Source organism: Saimiri boliviensis, chromosome X (genome assembly GCF_048565385.1).
Source record: "Saimiri boliviensis isolate mSaiBol1 chromosome X, mSaiBol1.pri, whole genome shotgun sequence".
Taxonomy (NCBI): domain Eukaryota; kingdom Metazoa; phylum Chordata; class Mammalia; order Primates; family Cebidae; genus Saimiri; species Saimiri boliviensis.
The window spans coordinates 96,541,744-96,549,408 of NC_133470.1; the positions used below are offsets into that span (position 1 = coordinate 96,541,744).

Below are 7,665 nucleotides of genomic sequence, written 5' to 3' on the forward strand. Positions count from 1 at the left end.
TTATAATAAAGAGGAAAGAATCATTTTTAAACGTTTTAGTAAGTGTATAAAAACACATGAAGCACAGAGAGGAAGGTGTAGACGCAAAGACAAAATACCAATATATACCAGTAGAGGATCACGCAAAATGAACTCATTATGTACTACAGAAAGATTATAGCATTATTTGCATTCTAGTATGTATAGAATTTCTTATACAAGATGGAGTCCTGGCAAATTTTCTTCGCCACACCAGAGAATGGTCACATGTCCCTGGATGCGTCAGTCACTCTCTTTGCCGCAGTGCTCTGTTCAACACCCCCTCCCTTTGCCTCCAGTATGTTCTCTCCCTTTCCCTCTGCAAAACATGCTACCAGCAGACATGTTCAACTTGGGAAAATGGCCCATCCTGTGGACTTTCTTTTAAGCTTTTTCATTCTTCTTTTTCCTCCTTGATTGCTGCTGCGTTGTCATCTAACTCAAAAACCAATCTACCTATTTATCTGTCATTTTTCTTTTCCTCCTGTTCAAGAGTGTCAATCTGAATTTCAGAAAAATAAACCGCCACATCACTTTTTTTTTTTTTTCTGGCAGAAACAGAACTACAAAAGCATAGACATTTTCAGAAATGTTTCAGAAGCAAACGTTAAAGCTTTGTTGATAAGAATCCCTGCTATCCTTCTTACATCCCTTTAAAATAAAAGAAGCACCAAGAACATTCTGTCTTTACTGTATAAATCACTATCCAAAAATACAAATAAATTTTTTCCTATGAAGGCACGATCACAATATTCATTATTACTTTTTCATGATTTTTTCATCCTAAAGCCAAATTTTAATGTTTCTCATTGAGTACATGTTCATATCTCACATGAAGCAATCAATCTGAACGTTATTACAAAGTGCCCTTCCTCATTTTCTCTCTAGTACAGACATTCAGTCATACATCTTTCTTAATTCTAAAAAATGACGCATCATATCCTCTTCTCCATTGCAAAACAATATTGTTCTTATGCTCTCCCAGCACTCAGAAAATAAACCAGATTTGAGAACATCTTGAATCATAACCCATTTCATCATATCAAATCCAAATATCTTAAAGCTGAGGTACAATTCTGAAAGCAATTTTCCAATTTAGTAACTTCATCATTAAATCTTATTTTAGGAAACATCTTACAAGAATCACGAGGGTAAAGTTTCTACATTTCCTCCTAGCAACTCCGTGATTTAAGAAACAAGCTTTAAACTAGAAAAATGGCCAGGAAATATTTAGAATTAAATTAATCCATTCCCCAGTGCTGCTGATTAGAATCAGATTCCTACACAGTTTTGCATTATTCTATTCCATCAAAACACGTCACTTGCTTAGAAATCTTAGTCTGGTTATGTATTTTACAAAATATTTGTCAGCTACTTACCAGTGGCATGCAGTCTTTCCACCAGCTCTGAAGCTGTCGCACTGAAGGAGTGGGGGCAAACAGCAGCGCAACAGCCACTTGGAAATGAGATGTGCTCTGAAAAAGGGATTATCCCTATGGAAAGAAATGAAATGCCTTGAGATTATTTTCAAGAATTCTCAAAAAATATGAAATCATACTAAACATTATATGCTAAAATGTGCATGCTCATCAAAGGACAGATTTTAATAGCTAAACCTCTAATCCAAAGCATACTTAAGTTGCCTTGATTTCCAGAGGAACCCCTACAAGACTATGAGCTTTTGGCTCTCCCGTCTCCTAGCAACAGTCTCATTAACTTTTTTTTTTTTCCTGCAGTGGTCCTACTAGGCATCAGAGAACATTGACAAGGTCTAGTCTTTGAGGATGAACATTACCATTTTGTTGTTCGATATGCGTTTTCCCCCAGGCAAGTAATAAGGAAAGTTAGAAATTCAAATAACAAGTCCCCAGAAGAAGATTTCTGATTCAAATGACATTCCACAGTAAAAAGCAGAAATTGTTCTGGTCCCCTCACTTGGTACGATGCTGCCACTAGAACCCTGTTCTGATATAAATGTGCTCAATGCTACCAAACTATACAGTTAAAATAAAGTGGAAATTTTTTGTTACATATTTTTTCCTACAATAAAAAGGAGAGAAAGAACGATTCATCCCCCCCACCCTCGCAAATACATGTTGTGCAACAAAATGAGATATTACCACAGTCAAAATATGGTGCTGGGGACAGGGATTATAAAAGTGAATAAAAAATAGTTCATCCTCCCTCCAAAAATTCATAATGTGATAATATGCACATGCTGCAAAATAGAAGTATTTTGTCAAAGTTATTCTTTTTTCATCACTTTTGGGCAACATTATCATTAGAGTTGACACATAATCTGCCCAAAAATACTGTACTCCCAATGGGTAAAGAAATACATATTTAATTTTAAAATATGTAAACATGTATTCATATATCTCAACTGATTATGCACACTTATCTTTACAGTGTAGCTTTTATAAAATGTTCACTTCTATTTTCACAAATTTATTCACTTCAGAACAACGTTACAACATTACATCATTACACAAACTGATTTTAAAACTAATTTTATTTTTGCTGGATAGGAAATATGTGGCAATCCAGTTCTATATCTTATAATAAAAAAGATCAGTACCTTTATTATGTATTTATTATGGGTCAGGCACTTTTCTACATACCAAGTGATGAACCTGAAAAGACTGTTATCATCACATTGCACAGCTGAAGAAACTGAAGAGATTAAGTAACAGAACAAGAACACCAACCTTTCTTTTCTAAAGCTCAAGCTCCTCATCACGACATCATTGAATCTCAAACATCGGAGTTCTTATAAATCACCTGGAGTGTTAATTTTTTTAAATGAGGACTAAAGGGACCTATTCCCAAGTATCCTGTTTTGGCAGGCTAGGGGCAAGCACAGAAATCTGTATTTTTAACAAATGTCATCATTTGATTCTGACCAGAAAATCTAAATATATTCTTTGTTATTGGTAATGTTACTGGAGAATTAAATTCTAAAACTCTCTTTCTCTCTTCTCTCTCTCTCTCTCTCTCTCTCTCTTTCACACACACACACACACACACACACACACACACACACACACCACGTGCGTATATACAGCATGGTTAGAACAAATGAGTAAATGAATTTTTCTTTGGAACCAGAGTTCTCACTATAGAAGAAAGGAGATAGAAATATGAATCTGAGAAAGTTAAGAGAATCCTGAAGAAACCCGTGGTAATGAATTCAAATTGGAAGTTTTATTATGAACTCATGATTTCCTAAGACAAATCTTGCTAGGTCTGTCCACAGAAAGGAGGTAATGACACCCCAGTAGCAATTAATATGACACACCAGCAGCAATGAGTTCATCTAATGCCCAGGCATTAGTTTCTAAATACAGTTACCTACTAAAAGAAACCAAGGTTTATTGGAAAAATAGCTGACGCTATATATGGGTAGATAAAATACAAGTGAGCTTGAAGTATCTCGTACGATAAAGCCAAAAAGCACTTGAAGACTGATAAGAACATATCAAAATGACACAGGAGATGGCTTGAAAGGGTTCTCACTGGCAAAATCTGCTACGATTTTAACATCAAAGGGAATAATGACGGTTATTGACTATAAAACCTAGAATAGAAAGAATCCATGAGTCCATAGTGATATAGTAAAAAAGAAAAAGTGCTAATGGAGGGGGAAACTGCTTTTTTCTAAAAAACAACAGTTTATATATTTGTAAAGAATGACAGAATCTGTCACTGACCATTTAGAAACCATTCGTATAGGCCAGTCATGGTGGCTTATGCCTGTCATCCCAGCACTTTGGGAGGGCGAGGCAGGTGGATCTACTCAGGTCAGGAGTTCGAGACCAGCCTGGCCAACATGGTGAAGCCCCATCTCTACTAAAATACAAAAATTAGCAGGGTGTGGTGGCACTCACCTGTAACCCCAGCTACTTGGGAGGCTGAGGCAGGAGAATCACTTGGACCCAGGAGGCAGAGTTTGCAGTGAGCCGAGATCATGCCACTGCTCTCCACTCTGGGTGATGGAACAAGACTCCATCTCAAAAAAAAAGAAAGAAAAAGAAAGAAAGAAAGAAAAAAGGAAACCACCATCAGTATAATAAGAGATTTAGACAAGAGTCGTCAGTGCCTACCAAAACCATGAGATGAAACGTTGGGGAAGAGAATTTTATCACTCCTAGGCTACTAATTAAATATAAAAAAGAAAACTCTGCATTTTCTTTTTTTCTTTTCTTTTTTTTTTTTTTTTGAGACGGAGTCTCGCTCTGTCACCCAGGCTGGAGTGCAGTGGTGCAGTCTTGGCATTGCAACCTCTGCCTCCCAGGTGCAAGCAATTCTCCTGTCTCAGCCTCCCAAGTACCTGGGATTACAGGCACACGCCACCACGCCTGGTTAATCTTTGTATTTTTAGTAGAGACGGGGTTTCACCATGTTGGCCAGGCTGGTGTCGAACTCCTGACCTGAGGAGATCCACCTGCCTCGGCCTCCCAAAGTGCTGGGATTACAGGTGTGAGCCACCTCGCCCTGCCAAAAATGCGCTTTTCAATGGAGAGATTTGGCATACCCCTGCCTTAACTAATTAAACTTCATGTCACAAATAATAGCACAAACTGAAATGTGCCTCTCGATATGATGAAATGGGAAGCACACATCATCTATTTAAGTACTAGCCAAAAATATTTTATCTGAAGAATCAAGCATTACATCCAGATTGTGGAACAATCAAGAAGACAGCTGGCCTGAACCCATCAAACTGTCATTGTATTTCTAAAAAGTGTGTGGGGAGAAAGTGGCAGGGAAAGTATCCTACATTAAGGAAGATTAAAAAGATACAACTACCAAATGCAGTATAGCAATAGGTTAATCACTGGTAAGTCTAGGTCAACTATACACAGGGGTTCACTGTGTTATTTTTAGAGCTTTTCTGTAGGCTTGAAGTATTTTAAATGAAAAAAAAAAAAATTATTGGCCTGGCATGGTGGCTCACGCCTGTAATCCAGGCACTTTGGGAGGCTGAGGTGGGTGGATAACCTAAGTCAGGAGTTCAAGACCAGCCTGGCCAACGTGATGAAACCCATCTCTGCTAAAAATACAAAAACTAGGGCTGGATGCAGTAGCTCACGCCTGTAATCCCAGCACTATGGGAGGCTGAGATGGGTGAATCAGCTGAGATCAGGAGTTCCAGACCAGCCTGACTGATACGGTGAAACCCCATCTCTACTAAAACATACAGAAATTAACAGGGCGTGGTGGCAGGGGCCTCTAGTCCCAGCTACTCGGGAGGCTGAGACAGGAGAATTGCTTGTACCTGGGAGATGGAGGTTGCAGTGAGCCGAGATCATGCCACTGCACTCCAGTCTGGGCTACAGAACCCGGGAGACAGAAGTTGCAATGAGCTGAGATTGTGCCACTGAACTCCAGCCTGGGCGACAGAGTGCGACCCTGTCTCAAGAGAAAAAAAAAGAAAGAAAAAGAAATTATTAAAAGGTAAATTCAGAAAATAAAGAAGAAAATACTTTCAGAAAAAGAATTATTGCACAATAATTATAAGTTAAAATTCATATACATTTTGGAATTAATCATAGTCTAAGTTAGTGAAAGAACTTTCCATCCTGAGCAATTGGAGGATGAATACAACTGATCTTCCATATCTGCGAGTTCTGCATCTGTGAATTCAAAATTGAAAAAATATATTTTTTAATTCATCTGTACTGGACATGCATAGAATTTTTTCTGTGTCATTATTCCCTAAGTAATACAACACAGGGATACCTCATTGTATTGCATGTCACTTTATTGCACTTTGCAAATCTTGCATTTTTTACAAATTTAATGTTTGTGGCAACCCTGCATCTAGCAAGGCTATTGGTGTCATTTTTCCAACGACGTGTGCTCACTTGGTGTCTCTTTCACATTTTGGTAATTCTTGCTATATTTCAAACTTTTTCATTATCATTGTATCTGTTATGATGATCTGTGATTAGTAATCTTCGATGTTACTATTATAATTATCTTGGGGCACCATAAACTGTGCCCATATAAAAGGGGAACTTAATTGAAAAATGTTGTGTGTGTTATGACTGCTCTACCACCCTGCCATTTTCCAGTGTCTCTCCCTCTCTTCTAGATTTCTTATTCCCTGACACACAACAATAATGAAATTAGGCCAATTAATAACCCAACAATGACCTTTAAATGTTCAAGTGAACGAGTCCTCACACATCTCTCACTCTAAATCTAAAGCTTAAAATGATTAAGCTTAGTAAAAAAGGCAAGTGAAAAGACAGGCTGAGAGCAAGGCCTCTGGCACCAGACAGCCAAGTAGTAACTACAAAGGAAACATTCTTGAAGGAAATTAAAAGTGTTACTCCAGTGAATACATGAAAGATAAGAGAGTGAAACAGCCTTATTGTTGATACAAAGTTTGACTGGTCTGAATAGATCAAACTAGCCACAACATTCCTTTAAGCCAAATCCTAATCCAGAGCAAGGCCCTAATTCTCTTTAATTCTGTGAAGGCCCTAGCCGTCAACTCCTAGGAGAAGAGGAAGCAGCGGAAGAGAAGTTTGAAGGTAGCAAAGGTTGGTTTATAAAGTTTAAGGAAAGAAGTCATCTCTATAGCATAAAAGTGCAAGGTGAGGCAGCAAGTGCTAATGGAGAAGCTGTAGTAAGTTATCCAGAAGATCTAGCTAAGATCATTGATGAAAGTGGCTACTCTGAACAACAGATTTTCAGTTTAGATGTAACAACCTTTTGTTAAAAGAAGATGTCATCTAGGACTCAAATAGCTAGAGAGAAAAAAAATCAATACCTGGCTTCAAATCTTGAAATGACAGACTGGGTCTCTTGTTAGGGGTTAATGCAGCTGGTGACTTTAAATTGAAGCCAGTGCTCATTTGTCATTCTGATAACTCTAGGGCTCTGAAAAATTATGCCACATCCACTCTGTGTGTGCTCTGTAAATGCAACAACAAAGCCTGGATGACATCACATCTATTTACAGCATAATTTACTGACTATTTTAAGCCGACTGTTGAAACACACTGCTCAGAAAAAGTAAGATTCTTTTCAAAATATCGCTGTTCATTGACAATGCACCTGTCTACCCGAGAGCTCTGATGAAGAGGTACAAGGAAATGAATGTTCTTTTCATGCCTGTTAATGCAGTATCCATTTTGCAGTCCATGGATCAAGGAGGAACTTTGATTTTCAAGTCTTATAATTTAAGAAATAAATTTAGTAAGTTTATAGATGCCATAGATAGTGATTCCTTTGATGAATCTGAGCGAAATCAATTGAAAATCTTCTGGAAATAAATCAGCATTCTAGAAGCCATTAAGAGCATTTGTGATTCATGGGAGGAGAATATCAGCATATTAACAGGAGTTTGGAAGAATTTGATTCCAACTCTCATAAATAACTTTGAGAGGCTCAATACATCAGTGGAGGAGTTACCTGTAGATGTGGTGGAAATGACAGGAGAACTAGAATTAGAAGTAGAGCCTGGAGATGTAACTGAATTGCTGCAATCTCATGATAAATCTTGAATGGATGAGGAGTTGCTTCTCAGAGATGAGCAAAGAAAGGGGTTTCTTGGGATGGTATCTTCTCCTGGAGAAGACGCTGTGAACATTGTTGACATTATTACAAAGGTTTAAAATATTCCAAAAACTTAGT

At 37.8% G+C, this 7,665-nt stretch overlaps 1 long non-coding RNA gene across 1 annotated transcript in view; it reads right to left on the reverse strand.

Annotated features, from left to right (window-relative positions):
- Positions 1–1,498, reverse strand: part of LOC101042753 (uncharacterized) — a 29,370-nt gene extending 27,872 nt beyond the window's left edge. The window contains exon 1 of the long non-coding RNA XR_012515719.1: positions 1,398–1,498. This is a non-coding gene — a long non-coding RNA (uncharacterized LOC101042753). The remainder of the gene's footprint in view (positions 1–1,397) is intronic.
- Between the last annotated feature and the right edge of the window lie 6,167 nt (positions 1,499–7,665).